General features: G+C 40.9%; 1 protein-coding gene across 26 annotated transcripts in view; it reads right to left on the minus strand.

The window, feature by feature from the left end:
• Positions 1-23,849, minus strand: part of LOC143327988 (neurexin-1a) — a 252,337-nt gene that overhangs the window by 180,899 nt on the left and 47,589 nt on the right. The window lies entirely within an intron of this gene.

The raw sequence follows: 23,849 nt of genomic DNA on the forward strand, positions 1-23,849 counted from the left end.
ACATCATTTCCATATTTTTCATTATTAGTACTATGCTAAACCGTTCCAAGCAAATAAAAGAAATCAAGGCCAAACATGTTATAGGCTTGAAGTCACAGGAATACTGTGTTTGCAGCCTCTCTGTGTGTATTTTGTGTTTACTTGTCGGCTTTGTACTCATACAATCTTATCCTGGAAGATATTCGAGACTTAATGGGATTTCCTTGTTTCAGCAGTTAAAAGACAAAGGAATGATTCAGTACATACATAGCTTAATTCCTTTTCATTCCTTTTGCTGTGACATGCATACAGTACGGGAAATACGCTTCTTACAAAATGCACAAAAAATGTGCACATTTGTGTGTGTGATCCCTCTGATGCCTCTCATGAGGGAAGGACTCGATTTCTACGGCATGGCACAGTAAAAGCCTGGAAATTTACGAATTAATTACAAGAACAGGGTTGCTTTTTCAGTTCCTCTGAAGTGTGCTCCAGAGACTGGTGAAAAGGCCCTAACAAGGGTCCCAGCATGTGCTTCTTTTCGCTACTTTAAGAAATACATATGAGACAAAGAGGGACAGGGGACAGTGCATACTGTTTGGTGGGGGGGTGGGGGGGGGTGGATGTCGTTTTAAACCTTTTGTAAAGCGTCTTACTCCCCTGCTCTGCATAACACACCGTCATTGTTGTTTACATGTATCACTGCTGCTTGGTATATTTATTCTGCTTTTCTCATCAGAGAACAGAAGTGAAATAGAAAATGATTACATATAATTCAACGTGTTCTGTTGCATCACAGAGTCCCACAAACGGTTGCTGACACTTTCTGGCAGAAACATCGGTAAAATGAAAGGATCGTGTTCGGTGTGCTACTTTCTGCAGAGTCCTTCTCTAGCACTCTCCATCAGGGCCATAGCCCTGGGTGACTGAGCCTTTTACCTATCTGCAGCATCCAGCCACCTGCCATGGAAATCACGGCTGTTTCCGCCATATGCCTCAATGTTCTGCCAAGCCTCTCCGGTCTGTTCCGCCTTGAGCAAATTTCATTATGGGATGGCTGGGAGCACTCGGCGCTGCTCATTAAGGCTATCAGCGTGGCACGTCACCGTTTGTAACACGAGGGATGCCGGAGGTTGAATACCCCCAGCTTAGAAGATCACTGAACAACTTTAGCAACTGGGTAACTTTTGTTGAGGAATTAGGCTACGATAACATATGGTCGTCTCTCAAACTTGTGAGAATTACGCCGTATTTCAATTTTGGGGGGAAAAAAAACAAAAAAACAAGTTCAGTAAAAATATGTCTACAGAGGGAAACAACTAAACTTACGCCATTGGCTGAAAGGAAGATTGGTGCCAGGTGCCAATTAAAATGATATCACAGGACACCTGAAGAGTTGAATAGTTTAACTAGTGCTTTGCACAAGGTACATTAAAGCGAGACTATAGAACATTTGAAAGAAGATTTAACACATGCCTATTCCTACAAATGAAAATATGAATTCGTAAGCAATAGAAAAGCACCCTTTCTCTACTGAATACACTCAAGAGTTGTGTTGCTAAAGCCTTACATGCTCTGGTAGGCTTAAGGTTGGCTAATGTTTGTGTTACTAACCTGTTTGTGACCTCACAGCTTCCACGGCTATTTTAACATCATCCCATAAATGTCACATGTGATCAAAGTTACAGAACTGCAGGTAAAGGCAGAAACAGTGCTTGAGGCTACAAAACTAGATCTCACTAAAACTGAAATCTATGATTAATGCACAGTATAGAACACACTAAGTCAACTACATATGCTGCGTTGTATGTAGAGCTAAACAGCTAATACACTGCTGGCATGCTATTCTGGCTATCTGGCATACAATGTGTTTAATGAGACAGAGCTGATTCACTAAAAGATAAGACATCCTCCACTATCATACATGAGCCAGTGTTGTGTTGCCATGAGGCAATGGCAGTTGTCCACTAACATGGTCAGCGTATAGCCAGATGGAGCTGAGCCACAGGGATCAAACGGAGAGTTCTGCTGCTGGAGGATTCCTGCCAGCTAACACCCACCACCCTCTGACATTTCCCTGTCACACCACTCTCTATCTCTTTACTACCCTTGAAGGAGAAATGAGTTCACTTTGCTCAGGTATTACAGTCACAGGGCTCAGAGGTGATTCTGAGCACCAAAACAATAATAGCTTATCTCCCTGCCTGTCTTTTGCATTGTTTACTCACAATTGTATCTTCCTTTGTGTTCTCATGCGAGAAGGCCAATCTGTGGCCTGTGCATTGGAGAGGCAGAGTTTAGCCTCACTGTGCTGAAACGGGATGTTCACTCAGCCATACCGGTTCCATGCACCCAGAGCCATCACAGTGCATTAACCCCTGGATGCTGGCTGGCACTCTCTCACTGGACTGCAATTCTAGACTGCTCCTAGTCCCAAGGGTCCACAGACCTCAAGCTGGCCCAGGGAAGGGAAGCAAGGGTCAAATAATGCTAAGAGGATTTTAAAAAAACCCAGACAAGTAGAGGGGCAGAAACAAAGGGGGGATGTTACTTGGCATGTGAGATGGATCTGTTGTTTTTTTCCCTCTGACTGAATGGTTTAATGCTGAAAGTATGTGAGTGATGCATGTTGAAAAGCTTATCGATCTCTTCTCAATAGACCCTTGTCAGAGATGGATGAGATACAATGGCAACCAATCAATGCAGCTAGTTATTTACTGGCTTTGACTGTCAATAAGCCTGTGCATCACAAGGTGTATCGGCTGTGGTGTATTCTCACTACATTTCTGTGGTAAACAACATTGTAGGTTTAGAGACAAAGCATAAAGTTCATCTCTGTTTTGTGAGCAATATTTTGCATCTAACATCTTAACCATCTGTGCAGAGTTTGGCAGTTTCAGGGCTTGTGCTGAATCAAGGCTACTGATGGATTACAAGGTGCTTGGATGAGGCATGGCCTCTGATAATTAACAGGAACTGACTGCAGGCTTACATTCTTACACCAACACATGGTTGGGTGCTGCCAGTGAATAAGGAAATAGCAAAATTTAACAAATGTAACTGCAGAAGTAACAAAATATGCTGCAGGATGAATTGAATTGAAAGCATATTTTCTGTTTTAAATCTGTGCTAACATTTTTTTGGCCACTTGGGGACTGTGAAAACAAGCTCTGAACACAACAATCTTTTAGGTTGATATGGTGAACTGAACATTCAATTGTCTATTTACACATCTAACAGATATGAAGCAACATTAGCACTGATTTGGAGGTCTAACTTTGGTGCTGGGAAGGCAGCAAAGGGTGGATTTTTAGAGCTTCTTTAGCTGGAAACAGCAGCTTCAGCCAAAAACAGCAGTGAACCACAATAGTAAAACTGGGGGTGGCAGAAAATCAAAAGACTGTGCTAAAAAGAAGGTATGAAGCTCCGTAGAGCTGCAGGGACCTGATTCAGGTATGTCATTACTAGCAAACCCTTTCACATTACAAATAGTCACTTCATCTGTTGTTAATATGAAAAGAGTCATTTTATTATATAACCCACAGATTTTACCTTAGCTTGCAAAATGACCTACACGGAGGAAGACTGTACTTAAAACTACAAAAGCTTAAGGTCCAGAAAACCATTTCATGTATTGTGAATACTCTGACCTTATGATACCAGCACCCTCTCAACAGCAGCAAGGAAACTTCCTGCGCTGGAATTGAACCCGTGCCAATCCAACTACTTGCATGACTGCACAATCAAAACTGAGGTACCGCGTTTTACAGACAATGTCAAGCAGTGAAAGTGTTGACAATTGTCTCCCTCCACGAACCTCAAGCAAACAGCGGTAGCACAGGGGGCCATGATGGGTTGGCACTGGGGCATGATGAAGGGCATGACTTCACATCCAAATGACCCACACCAGCAGCTATCAGCTCCGCACTGTTAGAGAGGCAATCCACACTGACGTCTGCCCTCATTTACTACAATGCTTGTGAAGATTAAAATAGCCAAGCAGCTTCAACAAATTGAGAGAGCCAAGGGATACGAAGCTGGAGGCGGTAAGTCATTTGTGGAAACTCTGCTCTCGTTGTTGTCTCTTTGAGGGTACTTTTTTTTTTTTTTGGGAATCTAAGACCGTCCTTCTCTTGCGACCCCAGGGTGGCAGTCTGTCAGACAGGACTGACACCAAAGCAATGTCTAATGGCTCTTAAGCCATAAATATGGCCCAAGAGTTGACAGCCTGGATCTGCGGTTCCCCATTATCTTGATTCATTCCACCACAAAAGGAGTGACTCTACGACTTATTGTGGCCAACTTAGGAGATTTCAGAGGGATCCACTGACATGCCCCAGTGAATTGCAAACTGGCTGAAGCCTATTCTCCTTTAATTAACATTTACAGGTCTGCTCCAACAGTCTGTTATGATAGAGCACCAGTAGGAACTCTCAGATGGATATTGAAGTAAAAAAGGCTTTTATAAGAGATAATTTAAAGTGCATTTCAGCACTTATGAAAGATTCATAGTTCATCTGTTACTGTAAATTCAATTGTCCTGCTTTCTTTGACCTGGCCTGTGGACACATATTTCTGGAGGACATTAATTGAAATATGGGCCAGAGTCGGTCTGTTCAGCTGCTGGTCAACCGGAAGGATGCTAATGCCTTCCAGCAACATCAAACATGCAAAGTGAGAGACAAGGTTGATAAATATTTCACTGTTTCTCCCCCAGATGCTTATCTAACACATTTTTGCCATTACAACCCTGCTCTCTTACAGTACATCTGTTTGTGCCTACAGCTGTAGACATCAGGAGCATTTCCCAAAAAAATGACAATATGAAGATGAAACATCAAATCTTGTCCCACAAGTTGACAGAATTAAGTTTCTCGAAAGGCTCATATTCATTCATTTCTGATATCAGCCTTACAGCAGTTGAGTGTGAATAACTCACTCACCAGGCAGAACACTGATATCATAAGAGAAGAGAAAACTGCAAAATTGTAATCATATTTTTCATTAACTCCCACATAAAATTATGATTTTTTTACTTCTGCAAATTTAACTATGAGCCACTGGACTAAAATGCCACATTAAAAATACAGAATCTGAGATAGACTGAGGGGGAGAGGGTCAGGTCACCCACCATCCTACCTGATTATCTTAAGACTTTTTATTATTATGATCATTACTGCTACTACTACTACTGCTGCTACTGCTAAAATACTTGCTTTTGGTAAGGACTGTATGATTAAGAGTCTGCAGCCATGCTAGCAGCTCTGTGAGGCACAGTAATTCTTTGGATTAAATGCTTTGCCAACAAGCTCACACAATGCAGCAGGTGTAATGCTTACGACGTTCATCACCATATTAGTTTAGCACAGCATGCTAATTAGCACTCAACACAAAGTACAGCTGAGGCTGATGGGAATGTCATTCATTTTGCGGGTCATTAACTGAAGTACCGGACAGACTGAAAATTTGACCTGATGATGGCACTAAATGAAAAGTGAGAAGACAGAAGTTATTCCAGTTCTTCCTGAGGGGAACATGCACAGATCTGTGCCAAAATTAATGTCACTGCATCCTAATGTTGTTTAGGCGTCACTCAAAATCACAAATAGGAACCACATGGTGGCGCTGTAGAGGAGAGGATCACCAAAGTTAATAGAAGCCATCCTCCAAGACCAGCTGACCAGCAGTTGTTGGTCTGAGATGGTGCGTTATCCCCAATCTCTGGTGGCAAAGTCAGATGCATATACACCATCCATAACCTTTCACTGTGCAATCATAAGCAGCAGAATAATTCAAAAAGGATAAAATTTCAAGGGACACCGGGCTGCTTCAAAATATGTACTCTATAACAGTAACTCTATATAATTTGATAAGAATAATACGACTGGATAATAATTTCTACAGGAACCTGTGAATTCTGCCCTGCTGAGAGTCTCGGGGTCTTTTCTGTGTGCAGTTATCTCCGAGCCTCCCCCACTGCTTATTTACACAGCCATGTCATTAGATTACACCACTGAATGTGCAGCTTTCGTGAGTCAATCTTTCCATTGTGCATCTGCTCATAAAACACGGACTGCTGTGGCAGTGGTGGCCAATTACAGCGTAGATTAATGTTGTTGACAGAGAATTTATCCACACAAGGTAGTGGGTGCCTGAGCTTTTCCCCAGGCCCCGGGAAAAGAGATGCGCTCTCTGATGTTGTGCCAGGGGGAGTAACTTCATTACTCACAGAGGCTCGGCCACTGGTGTGAAGGCAAAGAGAACAAGAGAAGAGGGGGGAAAAGAGAACAATGCAAAACACTGAAATTGAGGGCTAGTTCTGGCTCATGACAAAAGTGCTTCAAAGTTGGTGCTTATTGGTCAGTGTAATTTAAATGGCAATACTCTGAGGGGCTAATAAAAATGTGATGGATGTCTCTATCCTTCTGTCTCTCTCCATTCATGTGAAAGCTGTCAGTGCCTCCAGCCCCAAGGTCACCTGTGTTAGCCTTGGCCTCAGCTCCCTCCATCCCCTCACAGCTTAGCATGCAGACCATCCCAGCAGCCCTGCAGACCACAGCTCGCTGTCAGGACAGCGAACAGCACTGATAGAGAGGAGGGCAGACCAGCAGCTATAAAAACAGAATATATGAAGGCAGACAGAGGAATGGAGAAGGGGCACAACCAAGCGGCAGACCACAAAGGAAGAAAAAGCAGCCAGCCAGCTGGGGAGTATCATAGTTCAGAGTGTATCCCATACCAAACTGCGTGCTGACATCATCAGGCAGGGCCAGGGATTTCGAGATGATAGGCTGAGAAAATATGCCCTCATGTCATACAAGGCCGATGATCTTTCTCGTGGCTAAAACAAACAGCTGTGATATCAGAGGGCTGCTGACGGGGTGAAATTGAACTGTAAAACAATGTGCCACGCCTTGCAACCAGTGTCTAATCTAATACTAGTACATCACACATCATGACACCTCATCAGAGTGAAATACAACCACCGTGTTTATACAGCAAATGCACCTGGAAACTGCAAAATCCTCGTAATCTATCGGGGCAAGTCTATTATATGTGTAAGTCTATTGCAAAAAATTCCTTGTATGATAATGTACAGTCTGTTCGTCTCTTTTACAGCCCCTATTCTGATGCAGAAAGAGGACAGCTTTCCCGCAGCCCTGCGTCTGGTCATGCTCTCTTATAGCTTGTCACAGACCTCAATTGCAGATAGTAAATGAAGCCATAAATTTGATGGAAGTCCATAAACAGGGCTTTTAAATTGGCATGCTGTTTTGCCTCTCTGCTGAATAATGATAGGGAGCACTTTAACACTGGTAAGACTTGGGGAGATTCCTTTCTGGTATTTATTTCCCAATTTCCTCTCATATCATCAGCCTGCATCGCATCACTTCCTTAGCACATTCAGTCATTTCAGAAAATGCCGCGGCCGAGATGCAATCTTATGCTGGAGCTTAAAAGGTGCGTGTTTGTGTGTGTGTGTGAGAATGTGTATGTGTGTGCGTTGGCACGTCTGAGCCTCAGCAAAGACCTTGTGAAACAAAATGGCTGCAATGAATAAAGAGTGAGTGGGATTTATGAATAAATAGAGGCAGATCGCTTGTAGACTAGAATGATGGACAGATAGATGAACCTTTGCCAGCTGAGATAGGGAGCTGATTTGCACTTTGTATCCCTTCAATCCCTCAGTCTGTGGGGGAAAGTGCCGTCTCAGCGTGTTACTGGCAGGCGGAGGCAGGAGGGGGAGTGTGCACGCCTACTCACCCAGAGCACCCTCCTGGCTGGCCTGTCCCTTACTGTCTGTCACAAGCACCATGCAGAGGGCTCCAACAGCCAGCAGCTCCACTAAACATCCTGCGCAGCCAACATATTGCATTTAAAATCTTACTGTCATGTTTTTAATTTGCAGCATTGTGACATCGTAGCTTGCTGCACCAATTAGGCAAAATTGAGTCCGGCGCTGTCGTGACCAACGCTCCGTGAACATTACACAGTGCAACCGCTCATAGCTTACATATTTTGATCATGGTAATCAATCATGATTGCCACAGTTTTAAAGGCATGACTCATGTTTATAAACCTCATATTATGCATTCTTACTAAATGACTTGGAGATAAAGCTACAACCCTGTTGGGAATCTAGATAAAAATAAACACACTTCTTTAAGAGAATGCAGGAAACATGAACTTGACAAATGACCAGTAGTACCACTGAAAACAACTTCACTGATGTACCCAACAAGGTGCCGTAAAGTTATTCAAGACACAAGGAAAAACACATAAATAAGAGTGCCATTACACTGGGGAAAAACAGAGAAATGGCTTGAGGAGACATACACAATTAAAAAATCCAAGAGGAAATACTGAACATACCATGATTAAACTAATGGGTTGGCAAAGACACTGAGATCTCAAGCCTCATTTGTCCGCTCCTAATATGATTAAATTCTCAAATGTTTAATTATTTCTGCCACTTGTTACTCAAAGTTATCTTTGTCAATTTTCCTGGAATCCATTTTGATCTCTGTCCAGCTGCACGGCAACAATATCGGTACAGCTTCACTATCATGTCTCCACGTCTGCATGTCTGAAGCTGTGAGTCACCTTTGTCATTTGAAATCTTGCCAGAGTTACAGCCCCTGCAGAGTTAAGTAAAGTACTAACGAATAGCCAAGTGCTAGAGGAGGGCAGCTTCATCCTTGAGTCACAAGGAAGGCTAAATAAACTAATTAAAAAATATGGCTGGGAGCGTGCTGTGTTCAAGGGGAATGGGTTTGAGCTTAATGAGCGGCTTCACATCAGGAAACATAGCTGGGGGCACAAACATACTGAAGCCCTGTGACAAAGCTGGTGTGACTGCTGAATCACCTTTGCTATTCAAGTCCATGTCTGTATGTGTGTGTGTGAGTGAAAGAGAAAGAGTGTGTATGCGTCCTATGGTGAAGCCCTCCATAGTTGGGGTGGATGGTTGGCTGCTCTAATCACAATGCGAAGGAGTCTCTAGGTGACTGGTACATCAATCTGACATGGCTCCTCAGGCAGCTGAGAGGAGACAAGGCCCCGCCAACTAGTGCCATGCCATGTGATTCATTATGCCGGTGGGCAAAAGAAAGAACCTCACTGCATGGTAAGAGTGACACCTGCAGAGGAGGTTAAAAGAGGAGGAAGACATGGAGGGTGTGAAAATGTAAAATGTAAAGAGACGTGGCAGAAATTAGAAGAATCCTACAGTTATTTCTCTGTGGTGGCCCTTGTAACTGAAAGATCGATGGTGTGATTGGCCTGCTCTGCTACACAGTATGACAAGCTTTACCCTGAAATGTATGTTTCTATGGTGTAACAGCAGCAGGAACGAAGCACATGAGGAACAGTCTGGTGAGGCGTTAAGAAATGGAGCTAATCTATTAGCTCAGTCGGCTTAATGCAGTTTGATGGGTTTTGGCACCTCCGGAGCATCTTTTGCAAAAAATTCTGTTATATAACATTGTTTTAGAAGTGGTCAAGCCTTAATGGAAGATAACAATAGCAAAGTGACCATTTTAGCTCCTCTAATGTTATTATGAAACCTGAAATGAAAGATGAAATGTACACTAAAACCCCCATTTTCAGCAGGAAGCAAGTAATTCCAGTCAGATGTGTATCTGATGTATGAGTCACGTTTCTGAATGCTAGCCAGTGTTACTTGGGTTTTATTTAGTTTGCACAAGACTACTGGGACATCATACCAAAATATCGTCAATAAGTCATACTGTAACAGAGAATTAGAGGAATTTATAATTATTTTCATCAAATTTTTCAAAGAAAGTGAAGTAGAACGTGAATGCAAACAGTTTCTTTCTTGTCGTACATTTAAGAAGTTAATTTGTGAGCAAGATCTTTCTGTTAAAGCAGTTCAAAAGTAAAGGGTGCTACTGGAAAGATTTCCCTCTTCATCAGCTCCATCTAGAAGCCTGGATGAGATTCTGGACCACTTCTAGGGCCGTGCATCTCTCCCTCTGTGACAGATTCAATATGCACCTCAATATAGACTCAGTAATTCAGAGCACCTCTAATATATTTGAGGCAGTCAGTTTGATATGATTCAATTCAGCCCTGTCTCAGTGCAATACACAACAATATAATGCAATGCAATTTGTTTCAGTTTACTTCAAATACGGGTTTGCCACTATTTGAGGGATCTTTCAGAATAAATCAATCTGAAACTCCTGCAGAATACAGAGGCATTGCTGTATGTGTGTCATGTGAGTCTCCTGTGAGAGAGAAGCTTGTGATTGGCTTTAATTCCCCCGAAACTGACATTAATCTGAGACATTAATCCTGGTGCATTGATTTGAAGCATTTAGTTATTATAATCCAAGAATACAGCCAGAAAAGTGCATAAACATACATTGGAAAAAATGTGAAAACTCTACTAAACTCTCAACTAAGATTTTCGAGCATCTTAAAGAGAGTGAATAGGATAAAAAAAAATGAACTGACACATATCACCATGAAACCTCACCAGTTGATTACTTACAATAAGACAATTACTTTTTGTATTAGAAGTTTTCTGAAATGTTAGGTTTAAATAAATGAGGCAGTATATAATTAAACATTTTGCACACATTTTTCATTTCTTGAAAAAGAAAGCTGAACACTGGATAAAGCCAGGTTCAAAGTTCTTGTTTCATTTTATTGACAGATGAGAGTCAAAGGTTTTTACTGAGGGAATGGTGGATATCTCTTTTTATTACTCCATGAATCAGAAAATACTGTCAACAGCCATAAAAATCAATTTTCGCCTTGTTTTTAGGAATAAAGGGTTATATAAATCAGGCTATGAATGATATATGAACAAACCCCTCAGTAAAAACCTTCAAAACAAAGATGGGAATTACGCTGTAAAGTTTGGATGTGCTCCTGAGGAAAAGATTTCTGTCTAAAAACCTCATTTTGAGAAAACTTTCAAGGTATGTATTGTAAGATTCCATACATTTTCACTGTAGGCGAAAAGAATAAAAAGATATATCACCATGAAACTTCCCAGTTGAAATTCTAGGTTTAAATCCCCTTCCATTCCTGTAAAATGATTATAAAACACCTATCCAAGGCAAACCCAAACTAAACTGGGAGCTGTTCTTGAACCATTTGGAGTGCATGCATGCGAGTTTTATCCCCAGCAGTCAAAACCACAGTAACTAACAGAGGCAGTGAGTAATGGAAGTTTGAACACACTTATGTACAATTTTTTTAATTCCACCTGAATATACATTTTTTGCAAATAGAAGCCTGCAGATGCCTTATTAGCTGAAAACTCAATGGAACCTCAGCATGAAGCCTCACAGTCCAGGTTCAATAAAAATTTAAAAGAATACCAAACAAATGAATATTTTAAGCATGTTTTTCTAATGGTGTGTCAGGGCATTCTCGAAAAAATGATACATTATATACCTAGATAAACATCTAGATTGGTATATATTTATATTCAAGCAATCAAAATTAAGGCTATATATCTTTATATTGAGGGAATTTACCTGTGCAATATCCTTATTTGCAGTGAATTTGCTATAAATCGCCCACTGTAGCAGAAAATCCTAATTTTTGGAATTTCATTGTTGAAGCACCAGTCTCCTGCACAATCAGTTGCAATTGGCTCGATCTGTGTGATATGATATGGACGATCCTAATTGGTCAAGTGAGGTGTCAATGGAAAGGTCACAGTGCAGCGACCACCTTGAGGCCAACGGGTCGCCTGCACCAAAAGTCTCAGACTGACATCCTGTTGGACCGTACAGTAGTTTTACATGAACATCATCTGATGAAGGGTGGATTTTCCTTCTGTCAAACTGCTTCATCAAACCTTTTGGCCTCTGCTGTCTCACCTGCAGACTGCTGTCTTGTTTGCTCAGTGTGAAGCTCTACTCTTTTTTTCTAGAGAGGAGCAAACAGACTCTGGAGCGAACAGTTTATAATCACGTCACATACTGGTGCTGTCTGCTGTCTATAAAGACGAGAGAGCGGCGATACAAATGCACTGCTGTGAAAATGTAAGTTGAACTGAGGTTAGAATAAAATGTACAGCTAGACAAAAAAGCAAAGTTATCACAGTATGTGCTGAGAAAACCTCCATGTTCTGTAGTAGTTTCTTTTTTTTTCCATTCACATTATTGAACTCAATTAAATGATAAATTAATAAATAATAAAACAGTGAGTAGGGAGCTCTCATATTCTACCACACATCTGTCTCCAGAGGACTAAGAAATTGTCTCATATCCTCTCTGTAGACACCTGCTGCTGCCCTGCAGGGCTAATGTCACCTTCATCTGGTACATAATTGTGTATGTTTCAGCAGCTGTCCTGTCACACTGACAAGCATCTTGTGTCACGCACACACACATGCATATTCTCTCTTTGCCCCCTTTCTGCTCTTATTACCCCTCAGGTTCTGTCCTGTCCTGGTCTCATCAGTGGACTGTACCTGCAGAGTGCCATTATAGACCAATAGCAAAATCAGCACAATTTTCAGGAGCAAGGAGGATGTATCTTATAGTATTTCATATTGTGCTTTTTTATATAACACCACTGTTGTAACATGGTGTAATATTCAGCCTGCTCGCAGCTCTTTTTGCTAAAAATCATGCCCCTCAGCGACGACTGCCTCCGAGGAATAATCAAATAAATAAAGAATACTTTGTCTTCAAGTTGGTATATTTAAAACTGAAGGGCTCTGAAGTGCACTGCAGACGATACACTGATCATGTCATGTCCAATCAGCGTCTGTCATCTGGCCAATCACGACTGTTCTAACACATTTATATGTATATATACAATGAAAAAAAAACCTCTATAAAGGGTTACTTTTGTGTTTCAGCAAAGTGAAAAATATCTCACACACGGAAATTAAAATATTGCATATTATCATTTGTTCCTTTCAAGTTTTAAATACCTTTAATTTGAAGGTAGAGCTGCCCTGCAATCCACGCTCAAGGCCAAAGCAAGGTGGAAGCTGAAAGCATATCCCTTCAGGAATACTGATATCATAATGGGACTTGCCCACATCCTATTTTCGAGTTAACATCCAATTGACGGTGGGCTCTATTGTGGTATTAAATATATTATTTTAATTAGAATGAGCCAGACCAATGTATCAGCTAACCTGCATGTCAGCATGGCTGTCTGTGAAACCGATCAGGCTCGAGGAGTTTTGTACTGGTCTGGACGTACTCTAAACTCTTTCCCAACCACTGTCGAAGTATGAAGCTGCGCTATGATTAACGTCCATTCAAATCACAGCAAACTCCTCCCAGCTGGGACAAAATGTAACTTAAAACAAATGCACCAGCAGAATAGATATCCCAGATTGTGTCAACTGTGTCATTTTCATGGATTGATGACCCCATAAAGACAGCTTCATGTCTAATCAGCACCAAACTGCCGTCTCTCAGTAATTTCACCCATGCACTAAATCTTGTCATTCACCTTTCACTTCGCCTCTCCTGACTGAAATGCAGAGGAGGATCATCCTCAGATTACAGGGGGGGCAGGTTAGCAGCAGAGGTGATTAGATGATAGCAGGTTAATAAAGCTCAAATAACTGCAATCCTGTTGTGATCAGAATCAACAACTAATTCAGAACAGTGTAAGGGCAGTATAATCAATAGAAAAGAAGCACATTCTGAGAGGTTGAAAATGAACTTTAAGTGATTTCTAATGTGTGTTTGTTTGTGCAACCCCAACAGAGAGATTAAACAACTAAACATGGCATCGCATGTGCAAATCTCCACTGCCTCACTGACTTGTTTAAAGGTGCTTTAGAACACATAACATGCACATAAACAGTAACCTGGGGACAAATTGTGTCAAGGTTACATCAATGGCAGCAAACAGCTTTGCCTCAATGTTTCTCTGCAGCCTTTGCATGATGCATCTATGTCCACAAACATGAGAGCACATGCCGTACACTGGACTGGGTATATATACTGTACTACCTGTTTTGCAGTCTCCAAAACTATCCTTTCTAGCACTCCACATTCCATGTGTCAGAGAGCAGGTTGTTTTGCAGTTGAGTACTTTATTTTTTTCCCTTCTTTCTGCCACTCCACAGCCATCTCTCTATTTCTCCCTCTCAGTCTCGTATCATGTGCAGTACCATCGCTGTGCTCTGTTCCAGAGTTCAGTGATGAGTACATTTCCTCCTGCTTCAAGGTGAGTTTGTAGGCCCTAAAAAGCAACAGGGGTTTTCCTGGCTCCATACAGTATTTACTGTTATCTACTCCTCAGACACCTCAGCCTGACTGCCCTTATGGGATGAATCTGACTGTGGAAGCACACACAGTGGAAGGCCATGAAATACTGCACAGTAACGCTACGCCGGTTTAATGTTGAGCATTACACAGTGTGTGGCAAGGCTTTAGTTTTGCAAAACAGTCAAAGTTTATGGCTGCACACAGGTGGAGGGTGCTGATTGCTTCATTTAAAATTTCCTTTGCGTTTTAAAGATGTGAATAACAACGGCAACCACGGCATAAGTAGACTTACAGCAAGGTCTAACAAGGTTGCGGTGAAGAGTTAAGGGCATCGCAATTCAAATTTACACAGCAGCACTGAAACTGAAGGCTGGAAATAACAGCAACTAGCGACATGAAGTAAAAGAGCAACTGACATCACTGAAGTGTCATTAAAAAAAATTATCTGCATCTAATAAATGAACATAATAAGAAAAAGAAACTGTTTCTTGAATGCATACAGGCCATAATACTGTAGTCTTGCACTTTAAAAAGGTCATTTGAATGTAATGTTATTTTCTACATAGAAAATGTTAGAAGTTTTTGTGTTTGTCTCAGGAGCATTCAAAAGAGCTTTTCTGTAATGTGAAAACAAGGCTTTTAACACAGAGCAGAAAATCAATAACAGTCAGTCAGCGCAAAGCAAAGTAAGTCACGTCTGCTCATAATTCCAGTACGGTTACATGATAAAACAAAGCTCGCCCCTCCACAACAAAGAGAAGAAAACCATCACTTAAGAGTATCAAAGAGTCTATCAATGACATTTGGTGACTGCACTGCTTTTTAAACAGCCACGCTGAGAATTATATCACTGTGGTGCTTTCGCTCTATATTATCTTGCCTGATTGCATTAAAGGGTGTAAATTATCTATTCATGGAATTTGTCATAATCACATCAAGATATCAGGTTGCATAATCATCCACCAAGACTGATGAATCTGAGATGCTTCTTGCATGCAGCAGACTTAAAGTGTTTAAATATGCGGCCTGTATTTATGGTAATTAATTCTTACAGCACGGTTTGCACATGGGATATAACATTTGATGCGCGTGGGAATGAAAATCCTGAAAGAGCAGTTGTGTACTTTTCACATGATCCAATTAGTTCTCTTTCTTCTGGTAAATCATAAGCCAATATCAGGTCTAATGTCAGCTGAAATATTTTTATCTTGGATTAGTATCGTAAATGATTTGTTTATCCTGAGGAATATTAAAAATGTTTTCCCCACACAGCTGCTAGATTCATGTCAAGGTTTCATTTGCATAGTTTCAAATGACCTGGATCAAGGTTGGAATTCAACTTGCTTTGTTTTTTTTTAATTAGCATAAATATCATAATGTGTTCATCCTGTTAAAAACTATTTCATCCCTGTATAAAACCTTAAGTGAGAGCAACAAGTACAGTGGACAGTCCATTGTTTGGAGGGCTTGGATTTGCATTTAATGTGGCTAATTCTCTTCTGTGATCTCTTGACAAATAATGCCACACTCCATGGTCTCAACATTTTGCTTTCATTTCTCTCTCTGAGCTTTTTCCATTTAGGTAGATGTGGTCTTGGTGTTCCACACACTGTAATTGGCAAATTAATTTGGGTCACCCACAGAGGAAGCCCTGTCTCCATGACAACATAGACACATCTGCTTCATGTCAAGACCAAAGATATCATAATGAGGTTCTCAAGTCAACTGAGCAGCAACTACAAGTGCTTATGATACTCAACACACATGCATGTGCAGGTATTTCTATTTCTCAGTGCTGCAAGCATGTCAGAAAACTGTGAGCTGGGCGGCTCCTTATTGAAGCCGAAGGAAAGCCAGCAAGAAAAAGCTTTGTGTATCAATGAGGGTCAATAAAAAGCACTAAGCCAAGTCCACCCTATTGGATTTATCATACACAGGAGGGTGCTTTAAAACACAAAAGGGGGAAGCTGTAAAAAAGGTGAGGACCAAACTGTCAATCCCTGGAGGGGGTGACATTTTTGAGAGGATATACCTGAATGTGGGATTGTGGAGGTCTTTCCAGGCTGCGTATGAGCAGTAACAATCACTTCTTACCTGATTAGATGAGCAGCCCCTGGCACTGTGTATTATGTGGCTATTAATTTTCCCCAGGGCACTTATTAAACACCTGAGCATTAATGATCCAATTCCCCATCGTGTGATCCTCCAGGACCTCTCAGGTGCTTTCTGACAGGATTCTTAACTCAATACAATGCAACTGCAGGGACATTAACCTGCCTCAGATGCATGAGAGCAGAGATAAAAAACTTACATACGGTACAGGTAGGCACTTGTACTCAATAAAAAAAATCAATACAGTATTGATTTCTCATGAAGGTAAAAGTAGTGTGTATTAAAAGGAAAGCCTGGTGCCTGGTGATTCTGAGAAGACAAGTGTCCTTTCGCCTCACAATATTAGCAGAAAATGTTATCCGAAATTTTAAGCGGTTACACAGCTGGGATTTGGACCACCCGAAATGATGCTAGACATAAAAAAACAGTACTTGATGAGAGAGTAAAATACTCTAGTTGAGATTTGACTGTGATCCTTTCAATTGCTCCCATCAACTCATTTGCCCACGAACAGAAAGAGATGCTGAAAACAAACCAAAAAACAACAGCAACAAAAACAAAACAAGAAAAATAAGAACAAAACCGCCAAAATCTGAGCAGGGAAAACCGAAAATCAGCTTAATCAGCATCACCAAATATGTTCTGATCGGCAGATTCACAACTCTTGCCTAAGCTCTGGTCTCTTGCTGGGATTAGAGATGTCATTTGAACATTTCAGATGTGAAAAATCAAGTAAAAATGCACTTCAACTCAAGTTAACTATTTTGTTCCAGCAGTGAGAACAGCAAGTAGCACCTGCAGTGTCAAGACAAAAACTTCAATAACCTCTCTTTGCTTTCTCCAGAAGCATCACGATGATTAATTGGCTGCTCTTAAACTCAGAGTTCTCAACGTCCCTTGTGAGCTCTAATTTAATTCTTATATCAGCAACAGTCTATCAGCTGGCCCATAACTGACTTACTAAATCTAATATAGCCAATATCAGCAATATTTTCAATAATGCGGAGCTATCAATCATGTTAAATCAGCTGTCATTCGCTGCGTCTCTGGCAACAGGCCAGCCTGATTGGGATGCAATTGACTAGGTGGATTGTCAGCACATGCCCCGCGCTGGTGAGGCTGAGTCTGAGTCATTAACACTCAACGAGCACGGTGCAGCCCCAGGGCACCCTGCTTTCTGACAGTAATGCATTCTAATCTTGTCAGCCCATTGAGAGCTTCAGCTACATTACAGATAACAGGAGCAGAATCAAACACTGCTGTCTGTCAACATCTCAGATCAATCAGGAGCTAAAGGTCTGTGGGGCAGCCATGCATGCTAGGCTACTAAGGCCAATCACCATAAATCCAAGACAAAGCACACGACTCCTGTACGCCAGGACTCGTTGGTTCAGTCATGCTCTAAAAAACACGCCGGCACTGTCTCCTGCTGGTCACAAACACAAGCGATGTCCCAAAAGTAATTTCAATTAATGTCCTTCTTTGCACACCCAGTCACTCTCAGCACAGACAGGAGCTGGTATATTTTATGCAGAGCGGAGTGTGTTAGTGAAGCTCAAGACAGTGGTGAGAGAAGAGGCAGGCAGTGGAGTTGAGGAGGGTTTATTTTGAGGGTTTGGCTGTGCATTATTCAGCAATCTGTGTGGCGGAGAGAGTCAGAGATGTCAGGTTCACCTTCTCCAGCATTATTCCTCCCTCTTTAATAAATAAAATCACATTCCAGTTCAGTCCTAATTAAACAGCATGAGCTCTAGCTATTAGTAGGTAATGATTACTTCATTTAAAAAGTCAACAATCTCAATCAGCACTAAAGGGCCTAGCAGTTGGATGCAGAGCTGGGGATTTTCAGGGGATTTTTTTTTTTTTTTTTTTTTTTACCATAGAGGCATGTGATGCATCACTGCAGCATGTGGAGCAACTCCCCACACACACGAGAAAATAAATGCTGTTTAAAAAAACATAAATGAAATACATTTTAGGCACTTCCTGTCTGCTTACACTGTGCGATACTCACTATGTAAGTGTTTCAGGTAAATTCTGTCTTGTCTGTTTCCATCACTTTACATTTCCAGTCATCCTGTATACATAAAGCGATACTTCAGACCATTAAGTAGATTCATTATTCATAAGGAGATTATTACTTTGCTGGTTCACTTCCCATAATTGTCCTGATATTTTTCCCTGTGATCCATGGGTACAGGATGTGCACAAGAGGGAGGATAAACATCATAAATAATCAAAAGGATGTCATCAGGCAGACATGGCTTAGAATACAAAGATGTCCCATGGCAGACAGAAAATACTGGCCACACGCAAGGAAAGATACATGACGTATCCAATATTCACACACACACTAATACACACACGCACACACCAACTATTTGTCTTCTGAGGATGAGAGAAATAGGAAAGACATTCAAAGGCTGATAAGGGATAATAAATTTGTAAGAGAATATACAACGATGAAGAATGAGCTCTTTATGCCCTCTCTTGTCTGTAAATGCCTAAACTAATAGTCCAGGTAGAATAATATACATGTGATTTATCAATGGAAATGGAAATCCAGATGATAGAAACATACTGCTCTGTAAATTAACTCCCTGAAAGTGAAAAATACACCTATTTTGTTTGTCCCAAAAGAACGATGTCTCCAATTTTAGCTAAAAGCGATCCAGCAATTTATGCTTCATTCATTTCGGTCTGGCAGCACCATGCATGAATTCATCTGGGACAAAAGTTCTCAGGCAGACTGCACAATAGATGAGTGACAGTTCTCTCCTCACACCATCATCGACATGACCTTTTTTCCACACCTGATTGGAAAAACACACCACTTACTGAGCCGTCTTTGTTTCAGATGATGTTCAGTCTGGAGAAACAAACTGGCTGTTGTGAAAACAGGACATGTCTCATAAACGACCCACTAAAATCAGCAAAGAAATACAGTTGGTGTTCAGCCTAGCAAGTCTATTTCAGTTTATGATATCATTATGAATAGTTCCGCATGGATAATAAAATGCATATTCTGTCAACTCACAATGAATCTACCCAATAATGTGTCTATATATTAGTGAAATCTTTGTGTGAAATCTGTGTTTTACACGAAGGTAAAACTAACTCTTTCTTCTTGAAACAAATATATAATGAAAGAAGCTTTTACCTGCTCCCTTTTACAATAAATGAAAGGTACCATATGTGCAAAAATACACAAGCACAATAAATTTGTTTTGTGTGGAAAGAAGCATTTAGTGAACAAACCCAAAGGTAACAAAAGGGGAATCGAAGCGTCTCTGTAGAGCAAGTGCCTCAGTCTCCCTGGCCACTCTGTTTGTCCATTTAGAAATGTCATTGGCTACGGGACTCCCCAGGATGCTGGCTAAAAGCTTCAATACAATGGTCTTCCCCATTTACTGGCTGAGCTTGCAGAGAGATAGTGCTCTGTTTTTGTGTACCTGTGGTCACCAAGAGAGTCTGAGAGCAGAGGTCTTTAGTCAGTGACCACCCTGGGGAAGGTTACGGTGCAGCGCAGATAAGAGCTTCTCACCGCAGCATGAACGAGTCAAGACAGCACTCAAAGACATAGACATGCAGTCATTGATCTCCTCTGGATGCACTGTTATCGTTATTATCATTCATTTATGTCTATTCCTTTATGAAGATATCTTAAAAACTTCTTGCCAGAGTGTCATGAGATGGGGTATCACTATTCATGGAACTCTGCTACAGCAGCAATTACTTCCAGACTGGATAATTCCAGTGTTTGGTGCAGAAAGTATTGTGCCCTAAACATAGCGAGGCAGAAAGTAACATGTGCAGGTTGGCGTGGTTGAGTTCTCATACTGTCAGAGACCTGTAATGTGAGAGAACCTACAAATCATCACTCTCACCATCTCACACATAACTGCTTTGTTAGCTAAAAGAGACGCTGGACTTCTGACAACAGACAACAGGTGGACACAAACATGACTCTAAATTAATGATAATGCTGCTACTGGGTGTGAAAATGTATAAATAAGCAACCCTTTGCTGTAACAAGATCTCCATGTGAACTTAAAAGGTGATGATATGTGAGTTCACAGCTTGTTTGTGCTGCAGGTTTAATCACATTGTTTTGCACAGATATCGTAGAAAGTAAAAAACGTTAAGTCACTGAACGCATGCACAGGCTTTTTCAGAATGGTCGTATAACAACATGGCAATAAATTGATTGTGTTAAAAGTCAGATGCTTTAACGCACCCCCGAAACTAATTCACATCACCCAGCTCCTTCCCACTCCAGTGTAACTGATGCTCATCACTGAAACACCTCTGCACAACTCTTTAATGAGAAACTGCTTAAATCAAGCAAACATAATTTATATGAGTTGTTGCTCCATATTGTTCCTCCAGAAGGATGCCTGGTGATGGTTTAAACCCAAGTTATAATTGTGATATTATGTAGCAGTAACACTGATGCCTGTATTCAGTGCAGCCCTCCGGCCTATGCTGTACGTAGAGAGGAGCAATCCCATCTCAAGGTAAAAGAACCAGCTTCACAGTGGATACTGTATGTAGCTCATTAGATGAAGTTCCTCAGGGGAACAGCTTGGGATAGGATCCACACTGGTGCCTTTGTTACCGCAGACGAGTCACCAGGGAGAGGGAGACAACAGGGATCACAGGAAACAAACAGTACAGCCAATCAGGACTGTCTCTGAATTACAGTACATACTCCCCTACTCAACTTACATGACTGGAACATTGTTTTTCCCTTTCTCCTAATGTATGTCATTAGTGGGAAAATCAAAAGGGGATAGAAGAGGGCTCAATGGAAACAAAGCAAAAACAACAGGATGTGTTTTAAAGCCCTCACAAAACAAAGAATGTTCACTAGTATTAAACGATGTAGATTAAAACTGCACAACTTATTACACTTAATTATGATAATTCAATCCGGTCCAATACTGGTATTCACTATAGTCAGTACCTTAATATTAGCATATTGATTTAACTTGCAAATCAATCAGCAGTCCAGGCTGCACATCATAACCTTTGTCACAATAATGAATTAAAGCCATTTTTGACCCTTACATTTTTAATGGGCAATCGATCAAACCGAACAGACAGCATATATAAATGAAAATGTAAAGCGCTGAATTAGAGAGTATTGAGAGCATGCCTCGATAGTCGGGGCTGTAAATTATGGAGACATGGTGCTTAGTGGCAGATGTGGCTTCCAGGGTCACCCTTTATTAAGGTTTGGCCCTCATAAATCTATTCCATATGGAGTGCTCATTGTCACTGCTCGCTAGTGGACTAGCAATGCCTGAGGCCTTTGAAAAGGGGGAAAAAGGGACGCATGCAGAGTCCCGCAAAGCTCTAAATAAACGAGGAGGCAGAGCTGTCAGAAGCATGGCTTTAAAAAAAAGAAAAAAAAGAAGTAAAAGGAACACATCAGGAAATGTCAAAACTCCCCAGTTGGATCCTGCAATACTTCCAAAGAGATGTGGGTCACAGTGTTCGTGTCACACATAACACTACACTCAGACATTGTGGGAAATCTGTTTAACATCTCTTTAAATGAATAAAAATAGAATATTTCTATTGATATCAACGCCAGATATTGATATTGGCTATAACGGCTTAATGCACCATAAAAACAGTACTCAAAATCAAATCAGAGGACTGCTTCTTCTTTTAAATTAAACAATAAACATTATAATCGTTGGTTCATCTTGCTCTTGCTTGGAGCCTGATAAGAGCATTACCATGAACACCAACAAGGAGACACACTGTATGCAAGAGTACTGACAACAACAAAAAGCTGGTGCAGCACACGCAAGAAAGTCTAATGATTGCAAGCTGAATGAAGCTCTGGGTGTGGGTAAAACAGAAAGGACTCTCTCTGAACATTTTAATGGCACAAGACAACAAGAGTCAGATCTTAAAATGACAGTTTAAACACCAGTGGGGGGAAGAGTATTTTTCAGTCAACAGGGCCCGGTTTATGAGCTGTGTCTGTTTTATTGCAGCTCTATCTGAGAACGCTGATGGTTGGTGTTGGAATTTATTGAGTCAGGACTGACCTCCTGATACTTTGCAGAGTCTTTATGGGTCACCAGTATGGGTCACAGGTCATGAATTACTACCAAACAAGCCCATGTCAGTGACTTGTTATCCATCTAGGGACACAGAAGGAAAAAATGAAAAAAACACCTCTGTGCCTATGACGTCTGCGTGACTTAGAGCCCGTTTTCAGAGGAGGCCTTTTTAACATGCTGACAGTGCCCATACACACAGTAAGCTCCTCGCTATGTATAATGTGAAAGGTAGTGATGAACCGACAGAAAATCAGAAAATCACATGATTTTGTACTCCCCCTGTTTAGCATCTTTTCACCTCATTGTTTAAGTTTTACATCCCACTGCTTTGCAATTTGGTTCGTTTGCACTGCTCTAATCAACCCACTTCCAGCAACAGCAGTTGTTTTTGGGTGACAATAAATCCATTGTATTCTGCCTGCATCAAACAGCTGACAAAGTTAGCGACTAGTTGATGAACACAGTGGATCATTTAGCAGCCAAAGAGACAGATCTTTCCCTCACACATTTGTGGAGACCAAAAACAGAGCAAAACACAGTGAAACACTCCCAAAAACACAACTCCAAATTAATGCTAATGATAATTGTAACTTGTTGTGCTGCACCATCAAACAGCCAAAAATCAATTAATGCATGCTTTGTAAATCTGAAAGGAGAATTCTGGATTAGCTTCTGCTTTCAATTTTCAAGTATTTCCCATTCTTAATTCACTGCTCTTTCTAAACAAGCTTTAACATGACACTGCAGTTTTCTGTCAAGTGTCATTTTGTTAGCTTTTGGCTGCCATCAAAACCTTTAAGCTGTAAATGCAGCGTCAAAATAATTGTTTTATCTTGATTAAAATGCAGAACAGCTAAAGCGTTACTGTCACTAGATCCCCATTTGGAATTAAATATAAACTCTACCTGAAAGGCTGAAGTACATATTATGTTTCAGCCTTTCACGAAGTGTCATGAAAATAGTCCTCTATTAGAAAATATACTGAGGCTAGTGGAACAGAAGCTAGCTTGAAAAGGGTGAGGGACTTAGTGCTCTATAAAGCAAAAGGATTAGGAAAGATTAATGAAAGGTTTGGGCCCAAACAGTGTCCTTGTCCCTCATCATAAAATATATAAAATCCATCCAGCAGTCTGCTCTGATTCTACCACTCAAAGCAGGTATTTCTGTAGCGTGATTACCATTTCCAGTGAACTATTCACGGCCCATTGATTGTATCCACCATATCTTTGGTGCTGCTATAAATGTTACAATGACATTTACAGAATCTGCATTGACATGCAAACATCCTAAGCAATAATAGACTCTAGTAACTGAGCTTGAGTTTTTCAATTCATTCCTAATGAACACTCTCATACAGTATTGCCTGCGCTTCAATACCATCTTAATACACGATTAATTCTCACATTGGCAAGGCTTGACTATCACTGCTTCCTATAGGGAGTATCAAGGTCTA

This window comes from Chaetodon auriga, chromosome 11 (genome assembly GCF_051107435.1).
Source record: "Chaetodon auriga isolate fChaAug3 chromosome 11, fChaAug3.hap1, whole genome shotgun sequence".
NCBI classification, from domain to species: domain Eukaryota; kingdom Metazoa; phylum Chordata; class Actinopteri; order Chaetodontiformes; family Chaetodontidae; genus Chaetodon; species Chaetodon auriga.